At 39.6% G+C, this 20638-nt stretch overlaps 1 long non-coding RNA gene across 1 annotated transcript in view; it reads right to left on the bottom strand.

Moving 5' to 3' along the window:
* Positions 1-11011: 11011 nt before the first annotated feature.
* LOC138984652 (uncharacterized) overlaps positions 11012-20638 on the bottom strand; it is a 394050-nt gene continuing 384423 nt past the window's right edge. The window contains exon 5 of the long non-coding RNA XR_011461893.1: positions 11012-11150. This is a non-coding gene — a long non-coding RNA (uncharacterized lncRNA). The remainder of the gene's footprint in view (positions 11151-20638) is intronic.

Raw genomic sequence — 20638 nt, 5'->3', positions numbered from 1 at the left:
CTGAGATAAAGTAAACATGTATCTCTTTCGTCCCATCAGAAAAAATAAAATAAAAACAAAAACTTGTTTAAGAAAAGAGCCTTATAATTTTCAGTGTTTCCAGATTTGTCTTGGCAACCTGGAACCTCTTTGCCAAATCTTGTTTAACAATTATATTAACTCTAATTGTTAAGAGTTTTGCTTCTTCTCCATGCCTTAGCCCTTTATATTTCCTATAGATAAGCTTTGTGTGTGTACATATGTGTTTCAGACACCAGAATTTTTCTAATACTACTTGCTCAGTCTTTGGAGTGTCAGGCAGCCAAGAAAACAAGCCATACAGCTTAATGGAGCCTCTGAAATCTGCCTTCCCAAATATTTTTATGAATGCCTTCAAATATCAAGATCTTTGGGCTTTAGCAATTTCTAATTTGTCTCAAAAAGAAAGAAATTGAAGACTGAAGTACCAAACAGCTGTCCAAAGTTCAGACACAATCCTTACATGAACAATTTTGACCCCAGATACAGATGGAGGGCTGCAAAATACATCAGATTCTGTGTCTGCTTTTCAAAGGCTGATGTAGGGCTGGTATTCTTTTCTAAGTGGAGAAATAATTGTGTATAGTGAAATCTTAGTATGACTCCTAAAAATACCCTCCTGCTTCTCTATTTTGTGAATTTTAACTCCAGAATCCCAAAAAGCAGATGAAATGAAATTGATAGGAGAATAATTATAGACTCAGAATCCACCGCCCCCCACCCTATCCTAGTTATGTAGATAACATCCCTTTCATTAATGCTACCTGTCTTTTTTTTTTCTACAAAATCAGCAGCAAACTTCTTGGCAGATGGCATTGTAAAGCATCCTGAGGTCCTCTTATCCAACACTTCAAATGGCTTTATTATTTTTCCCCCTCTCCACACCAGTCCCAACCAAGCAGGAGCTAGTTGCACTCACTCAATAAAATGTATTTTCTTGAGCACAGCTTGTGTCTTGGCAGCATGCTAGATACAAGGAATATAATACTGAACAAGAATGCATGATGCCTGCCTTCTTGGAATGTATATTCCTCCATTGGTTCTCAACTAGGAAAAATATGAACTCATATACAGAATTTGGAAATAAATGGTGGTATCTTTGAGTGTCAAATGACTTGGACAATCTACTGGCATTTAGTGAGCACCATATGGGATAATTTAACACAGTGAAGAATTGTCTTGAACAAAATGCCAAAAACTCTCTGACTGAGAAATAAACAATTACAATAGAATGTGTTAGTGCTATTATGAGAAGTATAGGAAGCCTTTGAAAGCACATGTCAGGGACACCAACACAATTTGGAGGTAGGAGCCAGTTTGCAACATTTAAGCTGGAAGAAAACCAATGGGAAGAGTTAGCTAGATGGTAGTGGGGTAGGAGAACTGAGTTTTATAAAAGCAGACAGTTTTATAAAATTACTGAATGAATAACTAAGTTTATGAATAACAGATGGATGATTCTTGTTTATCTCCCATTTTTATCCATGAATTGTTGGTTTGGGTCAACGACTCTCTGTTAGTAATGTTTTTTTAGTTACAAATATTGTCAATTATTGGGTAAGTTTGTGTTTATAATACTCATCATTGTTTGAAGGAAGAGAGTAAAATCTCCAAAAGGTAAACTTTACACTAAACATTTCCATGGACTGGACTTGAAATTTTTCTAGTTTACCTTCTTTTTATCTACTGTGTCTTTACACTTCAGGTCAGTTCAGTTCAGTCACTCAGTCGGGTCCGACTCTTTGCAACCCCATGAATCACAGCATGCCATGCCTCCCTGTCCATCATCAACTCCCAGAGTTCACCTAAACTCATCTGCATCGAGTTGGTGATACTATCCAGCCATCTCATCCTCTGTCGTCCCCGTCTCCTCCTGTCCCCAATCCCTCCCAGCATCAAGGTCTTTTCCAGTGAGTCAACTCTTCACATGAGGTGGCCAAAGTATTGGAGTTTCAGCTTCAGCATCAGTCCTTCCAATGAACACCCAGGACTGGTCTCCTTTAGGATGGACTGATTGGATCTCCTTGCAGTCCAAGGGACTCTCAAGAGTTTTCTCCAACACCACAGTTCAAAAGCATCAATTCTTTGGCATTCAGCTTTCTTCACATTCCAACTCTCACATCCATACATGACCACTGAGAAAACCATAGCCTTGACTAGACGAACCTTTGTTGGCAAAGTAATATCTCTGCTTTTTAATATGCTATCTAGGTTGGTCATAACTTTCCTTCCAAGGAGTAAGTGTCTTTTAATTTCATGGCTGCAATCACCATCTGCAGTGATTTTGGAGCCCAGAAAAATAAAGTCTGACACTATTTCCACTGTTTCCCCATTTATTTCCCATGAAGTGATGGGACCAGATGCAATGATTATAGTTTTCTGAATGTTGAGTTTTAAGCCAACTTTTTCACTCTCCTCTTTCACTTTCATCAAGAGGCTTTTTAGTTCGTCTTCACTTTCTGCCATAAGGGTGGTGTCATCTGCATATCTGAGGTGATTGATATTTCTCCCGGCAATCTTGATTCCAGCTTGTGCATCTTCCAGCCCAGCGTTTCTCATGATGTATTCTGCATATAAGTTAAATAAGCAGGATGACAATATACAGCCTTGACATACTCCTTTTCCTATTTGGAACCAGTCTGTTGTTCCATGTCCAGTTCTAACTGTTGCTTCCTGACCTGCATACAGATTTCTCAAGAGGCAGATCAGGTGGTCTGGTATTCCCATCTCTTTCAGAATTTTCCACAGTTTATTGTGATCCACACAATAAAGGCTTTTGCATAGTCAATAATGCAGAAATAGATGTTTTTTGGAACTCTTGCTTTTTCGATGATCCAGCAGATATTGGCAATTTGGTCTCTGGTTCCTCTGCCTTTTCTAAAACCAGCTTGAACATCTGGAAGTTCATGGTTCACATATTGCTGAAACGTGGCTTGGAGAATTTTGAGCATTACTTTACTAGCATGTGAGATGAGTGAAATTGTGTGATATTTGAGCATTCTTTGGCATTGCCTTTCTTTGGGATTGGAATGAAAACTGACCTTTTCCAGTCCTGTGGCCACTGCTGAGTTTTCCAAATTTGCTGGCAGCACTTTGAGTGCAGCACTTTCACAGAATCATCTTTCAGGATTTGAAATATCTCAACTGGAATTCCATCACCTCTACTAGCTTTGTTCAAGTCCATATATCCTTCATCAGCAAGCAGGCAGTGCTTTATCATTCTCCAATGTTCATAGCTTCCTAGTTAATAGTCAAACCTGAATGGGTGTTAGGTTAAGCCTGAATTAAATAAAGTCATATATTTGCTATCACACATCCCAAAGTACTCCTAAGTTCTTAAATGCTTCTGTTTCATAAAGGCTCAGTTATTACCTGTTTTTCTCAAGTCTCAGCTCTTGTTTGGCTGAAAAATTCTACTGGACACAATCATTATCTTGCTTCAGCCAAGACTCATCAAATGTTCCCAGAGAGCTGCTCTCAGACATCTCTGTAGGCAAAGATATGTGTCCCTCAGGGCCAGAATCAGACACAAAAACTGTCAATGTTTAAAATGTGTAGGTGGCCAATTTAGGTCAGCTTAATTGTTTTTAAGAAAGAAAATAAACTGCATATACACACTATTTCTCTTCAATCCATCCTCAAGTAATTTGAGGGAAAGACAAAGGAGAGAAGGAGTTAGAAAAGTGAGTTCCATGCATGGAGATTCCATCAGTATTGGGTTTGATATAAAACATTCAACACATCTAATATCACAGAATGTTTAAACTGGAAGGGTCTTAGAGATAGAGCCCAGTGCCCTTGGTTTAGGAGAAGGCAATGGCACCCCACTCCAGTACTCATCCATGGGGTCGCGAAGAGTTGAACACAACTGAGCGACTTCACGTTCACTTTTCACTTTCATGCATTGGAGAAGGAAATGGCAACCCACTCCAATGTTCTTGCCTGGAGAATCCCAGGGACAGGGGATCCTGGTGGGCTACCATCTATGGGGTCACACAGAGTCGGACACGACTGAAGTGACTTAGCAGCAGCAGCAGCAGCCCTTGGTTTACAGATGAAAAGAGTGAGAATAAGAGCTGGTAAAGAATTAGTCCATGTCATCATGCTGGTACTAAGTACTAAGCACCAGCATGGTTGAGCGTGTAAGCTGTGCAGTCAGGTAATCTGAGCTGAGGTTCCAATGTTTCCACTTATTTCATCCCACTTAGTTTCAATTGCCACCCAAGTAATTGAATTATAAGGATTCTAATATATTTAGACTATAGGTTTAGTGTAAGAATTAAATAAAACATACACATAGAGGATTTAGTACAGTGTGCAGCAGGTAGTAAATTACCACTAAACATTAGTTATTAGAATAATTATCTATGGTAGAGAGCCACCTTAAAACATTGGGGAGTCAACCATACTATCTGGAGAAATCCTTCTCTCCTTCAGTTTTGCACCAAGACACTGGGCCAGGATAGGTCCTGAAGGCCTGAGATGGAGATGGGGGAATGGATTCTGGCTACATGTTCAAACTCCTCCTTAAACAGTTCTCCAATCCAAAGACTTCACTATTCATCCCACACTTCCCTGGAGGTGTAAGATGACAATCATTTTTGAATGTGAAGAGACCCCAATCACAGGTTCTTATGCAAAAAATACCTTAGATATAGTTTAGTCTAATCACATTCTGATTATGGAATTCTCAAAAGCAAGGCCTTACTTCCCTATTATTAATATGTAGTTTTTGGAAGGTCAAAGATTCCATTACAGTGCTATGCACATAGCAAACCCAAAGATAGCTTATGGAAGGTAGGAAGAGAATCATTTATTGGTCCTTCTGCCTTGTCTTTGTTTCATGGGGTTACCTTCATCCAAGAATTCTGTGAAGCAGTCATTCAATAGTACCTTCAAACTTTGAACAGATGATAACAACAGCCAACATTAAGTGTGTATGTTCTGAGAAGGCAATGACCAACCACTTCACATAATCTCCTCATAACAAATCTCAGAGAAAAAGATGATTATCATTCCCATTTTACACTCCTCATTTTACATATAATATCATCCCCAAATTATAGCTTGGAAAATGAGGCTCAGAGAGAATAAGTAATTTACCCAAGGTCACACAAGTGGTAAGATGGTGCCAGGAATCAGACACAGGTAAACTTGAGCTCTTAACATGTGATCTTAGACTCTTAATACTTAGACTCTCAATACTTGGCTGTAAACAACAACAAATGCACTTCTAATTTTTCCCATACTACACAACTCCAGCAAATTCATGCAGTTCTTTTACTTTAGCCATAATTTCTACCTTTAACCAAGGAAGTAACAATAGGGTATTGTAAATTTCATTTTTTCTATATCCTTAGGTTTTTCAGTGCCACTGTCAGAATGGTCACTTGTTCACCCACATATCCAACATAAGTCACAGCACACGGGAACGATGATAACAGAGAGAATGCACTAACACTACTGCCACACTTGCGAACTGCCCTTCACCAAAGGAAATCAAGTAAGTTTAGGATATATATTGCAAATGCAGGGCAAAGCTATGTGTTTACCAGCACTTGGGGAAACTGACGTTCAAACCCAAGACCAGACAGTAAATATCATTATGTAAGGCACCAATGCTGTCAAGTCCTTGCAAAGCTTAACAGCCAAATTAGCAATAAATTCTGACAGCCCCATCTATCAGCTCTATTTAGCCAATCCGATGGCAACTTTGTGTTTCTTTGCAGGCCCAGGAAACACACACTTGTGGAAGGAAAAAAAAATACACTTGATTAAATTTAGTTTTGAATAATTGGGTCATTGAAATTCTTCGGCTAAAGAAAAATGACATTTGTAATTTATAGAGATGACTATTTAAAATACAGTTATGATTGCTTAGAGAACTCCTGAAACTAAGTAAATTCAAGTCAGCACATTTAAGGAAGCTGTTAAGAGGTACCTAATGACAGCCTCTCCAATTACCACTCCAACAGAGCTGGTGTGGAAACCTGCCCTAAGCCAGCTCCCCTCCCCTGCAGTCACTGCCGCTTGATGCTTGGGAGCCCAGGTGGGGTGGATCAAGGACTCTCACATCCATCAGGCAAGCCCAGGTACTTGATGTGGCCTGTAAAGAAGCAAGACGCATTCTGGACAGAAAAGATGGGAGAGATTTTTAAAAATCTATTGGCAGTCCCCAAACCTCTTTGAGAGGATTCTTTGACAGAGCTTGCTTGCAAATGTCCCTACTAACCTGTGCTGGGCTTGCCCTCCCAATTAAAGCTACTGTAGCATCTTAGAAAGCCAGATTCCAGACCTGCCTGCCCATTGAAAAATAATGTGGAGGGCTTCCCTGGTGGTTTAGTGGTAAAGAATCTGCCTGCCAGTGCAGCAGACACAGGTTCAAAACCTGATCTGGGAAGACCCCATGTGCCACAGCACAACTAAGCCCATGCACTGCAACTATTGAGCCCGTGCTCTAGAGGCTGGGGGCTACCTCTACAAGCTCATGTGCCACAACTACTGAAGCCCGCGCGCCCTAGAGTCTGTGCTCAGCAGCAAGAGAAGCCAGTGCAAAGAGAAGCCTGCGGGCTACAACAACCGGAGAGTATTCCCACTCACCGCAACTAGAGAAAAGCCAGTGCAGCAATGAAGACCCAGCACAGCCAAACATAAATAAATAAATACAATTACTTTTTTAAAAAAGAAAAATAACATGGAAGTATTACTGCATATGATATCGGAATGAGAAGGAAGAGTCTACACTTCCCCAGCCCTCTTCTATGGGCACATTAGTATGGTGCAGACTTTATCATATCTCCTAATAGTAACACAAAAATGCTGGCAGGTGATACAGGAGAGAAAACATCTCCAAGTCACGTTGGCAACCAATGCTTCTGCAGATGAGTTAGGGGGTCAGCCAGGGTCCCTGAACAAGAGGAGTAAATTTCTTTCCTCCTTGCATGGACCAGTAATTCACAGATAACTGGTACAGCTGGGATGTGTGATAGGCAAGAAACATTCCCCTCAGTTTTGAAATAGCATATAATTTGACTGGGATAAACATAAGCTCCTACTTTTTGGTTAATTCAATTGTGATTGATGGATGGGAGGCAAGGAAAAACCTGACTTATCTGCAGTTGGTGAGAAAAAGACCTGCAGGTATTGATCACAACTGAGCCAACAACGTGTGTGGTTGTTATTTGCTCTGCCACAAACAGTGCTGTGTTCACAGATACACACGGTCTAGGACAAGGAAAGGTGAGTCCCACGCGATGCCACCTGGATCATACCAGGTCCAGCATATTATATTCTCCTCTGAATTACACATTTTAAGAGGCAATACAAGTAGAGACTAATCAAGAGGGTCAGTGGAAATAAAAATAATAACTGCAACAGCAGCAATAACTAATCCTTCCTACAAATGAGGATGCAGACTTGGAGAGGTTAAGAAACTTTCCCAATATCGTACAATTAAGTGTTAATGCAGAATTCAAACATGGGCTTATCTGATCCATGCTTTATTACATCATGCATATTTGTTTCCTTAGCTACACCAAGAGTAGCTTTATCACTGGGCCCATATTAGTCTTTTTTTAAAAAATAAAAATCATATACTTATGGTATATAATATAATGATTTGATATACATAGTGAAATGATTACTACATCAATCTAGTTAACATATTCTCTGAGAGGAGTAAACTTTGAACTCCAAAATCCTGCAAGCATCCCATTTACCTAAGTTGAGCCCACTCCCAGAAATCCACCAACTTCAGAAAAACAATGAAATCTGGTGACATGGTTTGGCCTGATCTCATTGCTGTGATGATAAAACATGGTTCTTGTCTTTTGATTCAATGTGGTCCATTTCCAAAATTGCATCTTTGAGGAGTAAATGAGACCTTAGTTTTAAGGAAATGAGGCCAGACTGAAAGATGTCCTTCTACAAGCATTTTAGCAATTGTGGAAATCACATCTGCAGTCTTATTATGCCCAGGCTCCTATGCATTTTAGTCAAATAGGCCCCTGGTCACCACTTTTAGTAGCACTCACTGGACACAAACCAGAATATGGGCAGAATCGGGATAGAGGCAGAATTTGCCTTTGGTACCTCTATGATAGACACAAAAACGCACTGCCCAGATCCCCTTGAAGAAAGGCCTCACTTCCTAACTGCAAGGAGTGTGGTCAGCAGATCGCCTCCAGCTGTCACTTCTCTGGGGCTGCCTCAGCTCCAGGGAGCAGGCTCACTGACGTCACACCTTTTTTAGAACAGCCTGTATCCAGTGACTAGCAAAGTGGGGTACAAAGGCCTTACTGTTTAGGTGGGAGAAAGACACTCTGCATGTGTAAAGACTTCAAAGATAGATTTTGCCTTCTACCTGGCACTACAAGACCAAATGCATAACAGTTAATAGCGTACAGAGGACAGTGCAGTTGGGACCCCAATGTCCATCCTACCCTAGATGACCAGTCCAATCCAATCATCCCACTCAAGTCCTCCCAAAGATAAGACACAGGTCTTCACATGGTCCAAACAGCCTGAAGAGAAGGAATTATACTGTGTGGTTGGCTAGGAGATTTTCTTCTCTCACTGCATGTGAAAAAAAAAAGCATGATGCTCCAGTTTACTTGCAGCTGCCATGAGAACCAGCTATGTGAGAGAATGCAGATCAGAGACTGAAAGCTCCTGGGTTCCTGATGACATTGCTGAGTTGCTGAATTGCTGAAATATGAACCATGCGCTACCTCTCTTCTTCCTGTTATATAAGATAATAAATGTCTTTATTGTGGAAGCTATTTCAGTCTGGGATTTTGTTACTTTGAATGTGCAGCTGAAAGTATCCTAACTGAAAGTGAGGAAAACATTTAATACACAATCACTCCTATCCAGGGTGTTTTTTGTTTTTTTTTAATCATTAGAGCTATATTAGAATTATTGCAGTTTTTAGCAGAAAGGGGCCATTTGCTCTGAGTTCCTCATTTATAGATTAGGAAACTGAGGTTCAGAAAGGCTGAGTGAGTTGTCTGAGGAGACAAAATTCATAAGTAGCATGCTGCTGCTGCTGCTAAGTCGCGTCAGTCATGTCCGACTCTGTACGACTCCATAGATGGCAGCCCACCAGGTTCTGCCATGCCTGGGATTCTCCAAGCAAGAATACTGGAGTGGGTTGCCATTTCCTTCTCCAATGCATGAAAGTGAAAAGTGAAAAGTGAAAGTGAAGTCGCTCAGTCATGTCCGACTCTCAGCGACCCCATGGACTGCAGCCTACCAGGCTCCTCCGTCCATGGGATTCTCCAAGCGAGAGTACTGGAGTGGGGTGCCATTGCCTTCTCCCATAAGTAGCATAGCCAGGTTTAAAATTTTAAAACTCCTTGACACCCAGCATCCAGACATTAATCCATTCATTCAACAGCATTTATAGGTATCTACAATGTTTCAAGCACCATATTCTCAACTTGGCAACATACTGCTTCCCAAAACACATCATGGAAATGAACTTGCAGGACAATATTTGCAATCTGAGCAAGAGGACAATGATATGTTTCACAAAGCCCTGTTAAGGCAGAGGCACTTGCAGAATACTGCAAACACTCCTCACCAACCAGAAAATCAGAGTGATCTGAGGAAGAGATGGGGCTTCCCTGGTGGCTCAGTGGTAAAGAATCTGCCTGCCAATGCAGGAGATGCAAGACATGTGGGTTCAATCCTTGGGTCAGGAAGATCCCCTGGAGGAGGGCATGGCAACCCAGTCCAGTATTCTTGCCTGGGAAATCCCATGGACAGAAGAGCCTGGCGAGCTATAGTTGATGGGGCCACGAAGAGTCAGACATAACTCAGCATGCATAAGCATGCATGCAAGGAAGAGACAGGAGGGACGACAAGCTGATAGGAAAGATTTATCGCATTTAAAAAGAAATTCTAGAGCACTAGGAGGAAAGAGATATTTAACAGGATTATCCATGCTCATTCACTTTTTATGGCTATTGAACTGTAAAATGCATTCCTATAAAAATCATATAAAAATGAAACAGAAGGAAAATAAATGTCATTTTACTCCAGGCATGTATACTGGAACTCAGGTCCAGAGGGCCACAGTCCATCAACTCAGCTAAAGAATATTCATCACTGAAAGGAATTTTGGCAGGTATGAGTAGAGGTGAAAACAGGTACTAGTATTTCAACAATAACAGCAGTGAAGGTTCATGTAGGGCCTGCCACCTTTTCTCACATAAAGCACAGCATATCAAAAGCTGAAATGCCTCATTGGAACAGACAGCAGCTGAACCCATTGTGGCTTCCACTCTATCAGGAATATCTCAGTGACCCTGAGCAGGACAGTCTTCAAAAAGAGATGCGCATGTGGGAGCCAAGTTGGAGAGCACTGACCTGGGTGGGTCAGTCAAGATATTTCCCTCTCACAGCCCTTTCTGAGGGAAGCAGTTTCTCGAGCAGGGGAGGCCATCTCTTGTACAGAGGACTCTGGCTTCATTCCAGTCACAACTTTCTGAACAGCCATTGATTCATAGAAGTGACTGAGCTTCAAAATCTCTACTTAATAGAGATACTAAAGATCAGAATTGCAGGGTGTAGACAAGGAATAATGGGGAGTTATAAGAAGCATCATAAATGATGAATTTCTGAGAACATCAGGATTTTTAGATGTCAGTACTCTGGGACAAGTAGAAGGAGGAATTCTAAGGTACATAAGAAACTTAAAGATCATCCATGGACACTACTCTCAGAATCATCCATGGGGCTTATACAAAATGCAAAATCCTAAAGTCCAGCCAGAGCTACCAGACCAGACTCCTAAGGATGGGTTCCCACACCCTACACTCAAAAAGGTGATTATCATGCACAAAGTTAATGTTTTGAAAGCACTGAACTAATTATGGCCCTTTATTTTATCCACGAAGAGTCTAAGGCACTGAGAGGTCAAAAGACAAAGCAGGACACACTGCGTGCATTTACTCACTATTTCTGCTGAAGATGGTGCTCTCACCTTTTCCTCTTATGGCTTCATTCACAGTGCCTGAGCACCTTCATCTTGCTCACAGTGGACTTCCTTTCCATGTGTTTGCATTTTGTATTCATTCATTTAGCAAACACTTAAGGAGTGTCCCTTATGGACCGAGTCTCTTCCTAGGCTTCAGACAAACAGAAACAGAATCTCAGAATCAGTGATCAAAAAGATATGCACTGCCTCCACAAATAAAACTGTAAACAGGATGTCTTTCCAAACATTTGAATCTCCCTTCTTTCTAAATACCCAAGTGCTTATTATATGATTAATGATATTATATAATTAGCTTATTATGCAATTAGTAAGAATTGTTGACAATATAGGCCTACACTCCCGTAAGACCCCCAACCCCAGTAAAAGGTCTACTTAAGTGAAAACTAAACCTTGCTTGGGCTCTTATCTAGAAACAGGTAGAAAGAATATGACTTCCTACAATGAGGCTTCAGCTAATGTAGCCATATTTCAAACTGCTAACCCAGATCTAAGACCACCTAAAATTCTAACAGTAATGGTCATTAAAAGTCTAATAATCACTCACACACAAAGAAGATAATTTGCTGTTCCAAATGCCTTGCACCCATCTGAGCACATGGTGCCTGTTGCTTTCATTTAAAATACATTTCTCTCTTTTATTGCCTGAAGACTATCATGAAATGACACCAGCCAGCAAAAAGGGCCACCATTTTTATTAAAATGAAGCACATAAAGAGATCCCCTCTCCTCAAAAGTGAACTAGGAAAAAATACCTTCCTACAGTGGCAAGAAATAGGTCAGGAAAGTGAGATATGAGGGAGAGGGCTTGGGAGAGTCAGATTTACTAGGCCAGGATGCTGAAGCAGAACAAATGGTGACTCAAATGGAAGGTTCTGAACACAAGAATGCTATGAAATGGTCAGACGAAAAATACAAATATGCTGCCGTTATTCCATTCATGGTTTTAAGGAGAGAGGCAGGCAAGGAAGAGAAGACAGGGAGTAGCGTGGTCAGAACTTCTGACCTCCACTCACTTGCTCCTCATTGTTAGGAGCAGGACAGAAGAAATAACAAGAAGAGTGCAGAGGAGGAAAGAAAGATAAGGAAAAAAGTGTTAGAAGGAAAAACCCAACCTGACCCTCGCATAACCTCAGAGAAAGCTGGAGGAATGAATGTAAGATGTCAAAGCAACAAACAGTCATAACATCTGCAATCTTTAAACATGAACTTCTCATTTTACAGAGTGATAAAGAGTTGTTTTTCTGTTTTGACCACCTCACTCCATTTCTCCTTAAACCCCTGCCTATAATCTCTGAGTGCTGATGTCCCTCCATGTCAGTGAAATGACATGTTGGTGCTGACCTGTCATCTCTACACTTTTGTTTCCCACCAGCAGAGGCCCCAGAGGAGCTGTAATGTAAAAGCAGAGCAAAGTGGGCTAGGCCTGGTTATATATAGTTCTGCAGAATAAACTAGGGCGTGTGATTCTTTCGCCAATATGTGTACAGTAGATACTGACACCAAGTATCATAGAGACAATCCTGTAAACGTTCCCAGGAAATCTGTCACATGGTCTGGATTGCTGGATAAAGCACTCAGCATCACTAATAAAAACAGCACATGGGAAGTAAACCTACATAGGGGGAAAAGTCCCTCTCAATGTGATGTAATAAATGCAAAAATCACCATTAATAAAGACCCAAAGAAACCTGAACTGAAATGAGAGTCAGGGTGTTCAAGATCAGTGAACTATGAATCCAAGTGTATTTAAATATATAATGAAATCTCCCTTCCAATCTACATAGTCTTTGCCAAGAACATCACAGGATTCCTTAATAATGGCTGATGGGTTTCTTTGCAAACAGAGTTCCGTAGTCTGTAGTCTCACAGACTACAGACTGGCAGATATTGCTGCCACAAGTCACATTTTCTTCACATATAGGAACTTGCATTAGTCTCCTGTCACCATTAAAATAATAAATAGCAATTTTTCATAATTTTTATCTATTAAAATTATCATCAAATTTCATGCCTGCAACTGAGGATTCTTTCTTCCTAGTTTCCCACTTAGTTCTATTTTAAGGGACCCTATTAATGATATTTCTCTACTTGGAATAATTGGATAATCTAAAACTGAGAAATAAGCACTTTCCTTTCCTCATTGTTTCCTCATCTTCTTTATTTTAAAAGCCCCATGAGATCATAAACATTTGTCCTTAGGGCAATATCAGCAGTTAATGATTCATGTTCAAAGGCTTGAAGTTGTCTAATTAACAAAAATCAATGTTTTACAGAAGCCATTTTTGCTTTCAAGTTAATAGCATACAATACATACAAACACTGGATTGCAAGCAAGTCTCCAAGCCTGTGATGACCTATTAATTCAAAACTTTCCAATTTCATTTTATCTAACCCAAACTTCAAGTCATTACAAATGCACCATTTTCATTCTGATTTATTGGCACCTTTACGGTACAGTTCACACATCACATCTTCCTATAATGTGCTCATAAAAATCACTTTTCATATTTTTATTAAAATATGCACTTGATTAATGAAAATTATATCAGCATATTTTCTGTGAAGTGTATTCTTAGTAGTATCAATCATTATCAGTATCAGGATTTTTTAAATAGTCCTTCTTTAATGTAAATGGTGGCATGGATTAAGTATTTCCTCAAAAGCAGACATTTGGTAAAATTTTTGGTACTTATCACTGTGACATCATTAATTTTTATGGAATGTCTGACTTTAAAATGATAAATACGAGCATTTTTAAAGCTCTAGTATGTATGTGTGTTTCTGATATCGGTGACTCTGAAATTAGCAACAATCCAGTCTACAGATAAAACTTTCATAGATTTATCACAGTCTTAGATTTCAGACCAAAGTTGATTCCAGGGAATTAAGTGCTTGTTTCTCCAAAATGTCTGGATACTTTGCACATCCATTTAATATAACTGTTTATCTTCTTTTCTGTGTCAACACTAGCATCAGGAGTTCTACCTTTGTATCTATAGAGTACAGTACAGTAGATAAGAGCATGCACTTTCAACTGAAAGCTGTCTTGATCTGAATTTTAGTTTCCCTGATTTCTACTTTATGTAACTTGGACAAGTTACTTACACTCTTACTCTTATCTAATAAATGAGCATTAGAACATCTATTTTATTCATAAAACTGATGGGAAAAATAAAGGAGATATATTTAGAATGGGCTTGAACTTGGTTAATACTCACCCCCAAATTAGCTACTATTATTTGCATCCCTAGTGCACACAACTCAGGGATGAGAATATAGGAAGCTGTCATTGTTTAGTCACTAAGTCATGTCCTATGCTTTTGTGACCCCTCTGGACTGTAGCCTGCTAGGCTCCTCCGTCCATGCAATTTCCAAAGCAAGAATACTGAGGTGGGTTGCCATTTCCTTCTCCAGGGGCTCTTCCTGACCCAGGGATTGAACTTGCATCTCCTGCACTGGCAGGCAGATTCTTTACCACTGAGCCACAGGGAAGCCTGAAAATAATAAGTACTTTGTATTTATTAAAAGAGTAAACAAATTAATTAGCAAGGCAGTACTAGCATTCTTGTTTCTAGATGAGCTAAACCTGCTTTAACAAAATAAAGAAACTTGTCCAAAGTCAGTGAGTGAGTGAGTGGCAGGGCCAGATTTGAAACTTGGGTCCATCTATGTCCAAACTTCAGCTGAAGACTTGTCTCCCAGAGAGGTCTCTGAGTTTGCTATTGACTGTGACAACACCTAAGTTTCAAAATCTAACCAAGTGGATTTTTTTAAAAAAGAATGATTAAAAATTATCAGGCAGAAATGTCATGAGACTCTCTCCCAAATCACTGCCAAGTTATCTGTGAAGGAGTAATAGCTATGAAATTGGGACTTTGTTCCCAAATACTCTCCTAAATTCAGAAAAATGAGGGACAGATGATATTCTGACAGCTAACTTTCCCACTTAAGTCTCTGCCACTCTCAATCTTTGTCAAAATGTGTTTCTCATAATTAAGAATCATGGTTTTCAGAGAAGACAAGTGGCAACTCAATAGCTCAAAATCTGCTGAAAAATTCCATTGCATATTGAAGTGCCCACACACTTGAGCATTCTCACCCGTCTCGCCAGTCCCAAAGGCTTTGCTTAGTGACAACAGCAAGATAACCATCTATACAAGAGTACTTTAAGTAGGTGTTCTCATTCTTCAGTGATAATTACTTGAGTTACTACCTTATACCGTGCTATGAAGAAAAGGATATTTTTTATGAGAAGGAAATGAATTCATTTCTTAACTCTTGGTAGATGAATTCCTTCGTATGTGTTCATCTAGTGGAAGTTATTACCAAGATTGATGTTCTTAATATATACATTATAAGGAAGATCCAGTTTTCACTGCAAAAGCCCTGCTCCTCTACCACCCTAATAGGTATGTAACTTTTCCTCAAATGTTCTCAGAAAAGAGGCTAAACTTATATGTAAGAATTTTTCATTGTACCTGATATATCTACATTTAAAGAGCTTTGTTCTCAAAGTACATGCTTATAAGATTTATCTTTTCCTTTCATACCTTGTATTCATTAAAGGGAATTGGGTTTTGTTTTTCCAGAGCTAAAAGATATGAACAAATTTAAAATATTAAAGAATCGTTAATTAAAAAGTTGCCTGAGAAATGTGATGGGTGGAGTTCATGCAAGTACTCGCTCAGTAACTGTGAACTGGTCTGCTCTAACATGCATGAGGCATGTCCTGGGAATTATGATATCTTCTGTAGCCTCTGCTATAGTCATAATATATGACTACAAAAATGTGGCAATGTCTTTAGACAATTGAAGATTTAAAAATAACTCTCTATTTGCTTTTGTTGAGGGCAACAAAGGAAAATTCCTAAACATTCAAGTTTCACAATATATCTCCCATGGACCGTGATCTCAGAAATTATTGAAAAGTCAGAAAAGAATCAAAATTTAGAAAGAAAGAAGTCTTATTATAAAAGATGGCAAAACTATCAATCTTTTAATATCTATACTTTCTGTATGCCTTTCCTCCTATTAATCCTTACCCCTAAAACACATCTATTTTCTCACCTCACAGACATTTTTCTGTAGTGAATGTGTCTCTTTCTTGCATTATTTTCAACAGCATACAAACACGATTTGTATCACCCACCAAAAATTTGTGTATGCTTGGGGAGCAGACTGATTATTACTCCCAAGTAATCACTTCTTCCTTAGAAGACAAGTACACATACCTTCCCATCACCATGAGAAGTGCAGCATCTTCTGCAGAAGGAAGACACTTCTCTACGTCAGTGACACTGAGCTTAGTCATGTAACTTGCTTTGGTCAATAGAATGTGAACAAATATAAAGTATGACAAGTGCAAGCTGAAGACTTCAAACATAGCACAGATCTGCTTCTCGCTCCTTCCTTCTTCCCTCAAGAGAGAATATTCTGGATTGGGAGAGTTCTGTCAGCCTGTGTCCAGAAATCAGAAGACCTCATAGTGCAGGACCCTGGCTCACGCTAGCTGTGAAGGTGAAAGTGGCTCAGTTGTGTCCAACTCTTTGCTACCCCATGGACTATACAGTCCATGGAATTCTCCAGGCCAGAATACTAGAGTGGATAGCCTTTCCCTTCTCCAGGGGATCTTTTCAACCCAGGGATCAAACCTGGATCTCCCACATTGCAGGCAGATTCTTTAACAGCTGAGCCACAGGGGAAGCCTTACAGGTAATATAGCCAACTTTTCTTGTGATTTTAGTTGGTTTTGTCACTGAAGTATAACCCATTCACCATATTTCTCTGTTCTACCTCTTAGCAAAATTCTTGAAAAAACTTATCTAAATGAATATATTTCTGCTTCTTTGCTTCTAGTCTCCTCTCAATCCTTTATAATTAGGTTTATTTCCCCCATCCCTATCCCAACCCCAATTCCACTGAAACCACTTTTATCGAGGTGTTTTCCATATTTCTAACACAAATGATTGCTTTGCTATACTCATCTAGCCTGACCTCTCAGCAGCATGTAGCACAGTTTTCCACTCCGTTTCTCTTGAAATATTCCCATCTCTTGATTTCTTCCAATTTGCCTTCCACCTCACTGGTCATCCCTTCTCAACCAGTTTTGCTAGTTTCCTCTCCTCTTTTCAATCACTGAAGTGTGAGCACAACAAGATTTATTCTTCATCTTTTCTGTCCAAATATTCTCCCAAATGACCTCGTCTGGACCTTGGTTTTAAACACAGTCTGTATGAAACAATCCTCTAGCCCCAACCTCAAGGTTTAGCTCAAAACTCATCTATCTTATTACCTTCTTGACATCTTTATCCGTGTGTCCTACAGGCATTTCAACTGGAACTTAGAAAAATAGGACTGTTATTTTTTCCTAACTTTCAAATCTTTCCCTCCCACAATCTTTCCAATCTTAGTTCACAATCACTGTTATGGACTGAATTTTGTCCCCCATTGTAATGGTAACAGGAGGTGGGGCCTTTGGAAGACAACTAAGTTTTGAGAGTGAAGGCCTCATGAGGTTAGCAATCTTACAAGAGGAGACACAAGACAGCTTGCATCCTCTCTCTCTTTCTCTCCCATGTGAGGATGCAAGGAGAAGACAGCTGTCTGCAAACTGGGAAAAGTGTCTTCAGCAGACACTGGCTCTCACAGAGCTCTGACCTTGGACTTTCAAGCCTCCAGAACTGCGAGAAATATTTATTATTTAAGCCACCCAGGCTGTGGTCCTTTTACTATAAAAGCCCAAGCTAAGACAATTTTTACACACATAGTTTATTAAGCCAAAAACCAAGATCAGAGTGCTACGTCTACAACCCAAGGAACGCCAAAGATTGCCAGCAAACCACCAGAAGATAGATAAGAGGCATGGAACAAATTCTTCCTGACAGATCTCAGGGAAGTAGCCAATGCTTCTGACACTTCATCTCTTACTTCTGGCCCCCCATGACTATAAGACAATACATCTCTGTAATTTAAGCCCTTCCAGTTTGTAATACTTCCTTACAGCAGTCCTGTCAAAGGAATGCAAGTCTCCATCTTGCCAAGTTGTTGGTAGATTCGATCACAACAATTAGGGCCATTCTCCCTACCCTCTGTCTCATTCTCTAGATGTCTTTCCAGGTTCCAATGTGATACCTGGGTCAAGTCAAGGAGGTAATATGGGGGAAGTGAGTCTAGGAAAAAATAATCACCGTTGACCAGCTTACCTATAGATTCCACAGTCTGGACACACCACCATCACCTTCTGAGATCCCACCACCTGGCTTGCTACTGAACTTCAGGGTACTGGTCTCTGATATACTTGGACCCATCATCATCTGCCTCATTCCCATTCCAGGGAAGTTCTCATCTCTCTCTTTGTTCTGCCCCTTATCAATGAGAATCATAAAAACCAAGTAGAAAAACTAACTTCAAGTAGCCTCTGTACTGGGCCTAATAAATGTCCCTGAGAGGAAGAATAATAAAATAAGACTTGGGCATCTTATGCAAGGGGCTTCTCAGGTGGCACAGTAGTATAGAATCTGCCTGCCAGTGTGGGAGATGTGAGTTCAATCCCTGGGTTGGTAAGATTCCCTGGAGTAGGAAATGACAACCCATCCAGTATTTCTGCCTGGAAAATTCCATAAACAGAGGAGCCTGGTGGGTTACCATACATGGGGTTGCAAAGAGATGGACATGGCTAAACATGCACACATATACCTTCTGAAAAGAGAGACCAAAATTTTGAAATATCACACATACAGCTCCCAATCATTCTGATTCTTTTGTATCAGTCAAAACAAAATATAAACTAATATCTCAATAATTTATCCTGCCAAATCAGAGATGTCAGGCAAGACTTATTTAACCAGGTAATAGCTTCACAATGATAGTATCATACTAAGATGATCACCCTGTGATGAGCTCACAACTAGAATCCAGTTGTCCCATAATCTGAATACCAACTGAGCCATAATGTTGTATATCATTCAAAGGAATAAGCTGCAGAACAGAAATAACTCAAGTTGTTTCTAGAAACCCAAGAATTTTATCTGTCTCCTCCCATGCTGTTTCCTCTTCTCTTACCATCTCAGTTTTGAATTTTTAGCAAGTAGTATACAATTATAAGAGATCAAATGGCGTGCTCTACATTAGTAAGTTCTCTCAGCCATTTTTGTTCTCTGCTTACAGAAACTTCCTACTTACTGTAGATTTCAAACCTCTCTGTTTCCAGAAATAAATCTGGCTGCTGCCTAATGGTACATTCATTATAATGCTGTTGTTTCTGAGAAGAAAGTTGTCTAAGGTAATTAAATAAGAGCTGAGTAGGTTTCTATTGAAGGAGAAATGCATAGCCCACTGCTTTTCCTATTGTTAAAAGGAATTTTTCTCAATAAAATAATTTGGTATGGATAATGTCAACTGGACTTTGGTCATGTTCATTAGTTATCTTCTGCGTGACTACACTATTATTTCCCATTTTCTTGTTGGAATTTGGCATTCAGTGTTACAAAAGAAGTAAAGATGTATATATTGTTCTCGTACAAGGAAAAAAATCTTTTGGACAGGAACCTCATGTATGTTTCTTGGTAGTGTTACCAGCAGATGTACTATAACTACCAAGAAAGGTGTGGTCTATTGTATTTTATGGCTCTTCTTATTGTCCTATTAATACCTGCAAAGTATATGTTACATCATTTCATTTAAAATGGACATAAGAAGAAGGAAAAATTACTGGAAACTTGAATATTTTCCCACAGTAACTTTCCACAGTAGGTTTAAGTAAACTGCATCTCAATCCCCTATTCGATAAGAATAAGCTGCAGGAAATTTGACTATTACTCCTGTGGAGAATTACAAGGAGGAATTCTATAACTAGAGCTGAAAAGTTGCAGCATTTAAATGTAAGTGGTCTACATATTAGGTCCAAATTGCTCTAAATCCGTTGTCCTCAGAGTTGAGATGAATTTCCAACTGCTCTTGATTTGAGGGTGGTCACATTTCACCAGAAAGATTGGGAGTCATAGGTATAAAGAAGAATTAAAGAAGCTTTTAATAAAATATCAGGGATTATAAAAGTTTTTTTTAAATCATCAAATCATTTCCAATGTACAAAGAGCATGCTATAGAATGATGAATTTTCAGAATCAACTAAAGATAAGTTCTGATATGAGTCCATATTCAAAGTGATACTGATGAGATCTGTGACACATTGTCACTTTTGGAAAATGTTGCAAGCTCTGAAGATAACAGCATTGGATGCCCTCTTGGCAATGACACGGCATTGAGCAGTGATAATGTAACTTAGCTGTTGGTGTAATTAACAAAGCATTAGCATCCCTGATGACTTCCTCCATCTTTCACATTAATACCTTGCAGACAGCAGAGTTCTATGACCTTCTTCCGTACCAGGGAGACAATAATCCAAATTTTGGAGCTGCAAAGGATGACAGAGATCATCTTTTCTGAACACACTCAGTTTACAGGTGTGAAGACCAAGCCACAGAAAGGTTAAGTGACCTATTCGAGTTCACAGAGCCAACTGTCTACAGAGCAGAAGCAAAGGTTCTGTCTCCTGACTCCCAACTCTATCCACTACCTCTTCAAAAAGGTGTTTTCCACTAAAATATTTCTTTCTGTGGC

The sequence above is a fragment of the Bos mutus genome, chromosome 22, assembly GCF_027580195.1.
Source record: "Bos mutus isolate GX-2022 chromosome 22, NWIPB_WYAK_1.1, whole genome shotgun sequence".
Classification (NCBI taxonomy): Eukaryota; Metazoa; Chordata; class Mammalia; order Artiodactyla; family Bovidae; genus Bos; species Bos mutus.
The sequence above is the reverse complement of the archived record's forward strand: the minus strand, read 5'-3'. Positions and strand labels throughout refer to the sequence as shown.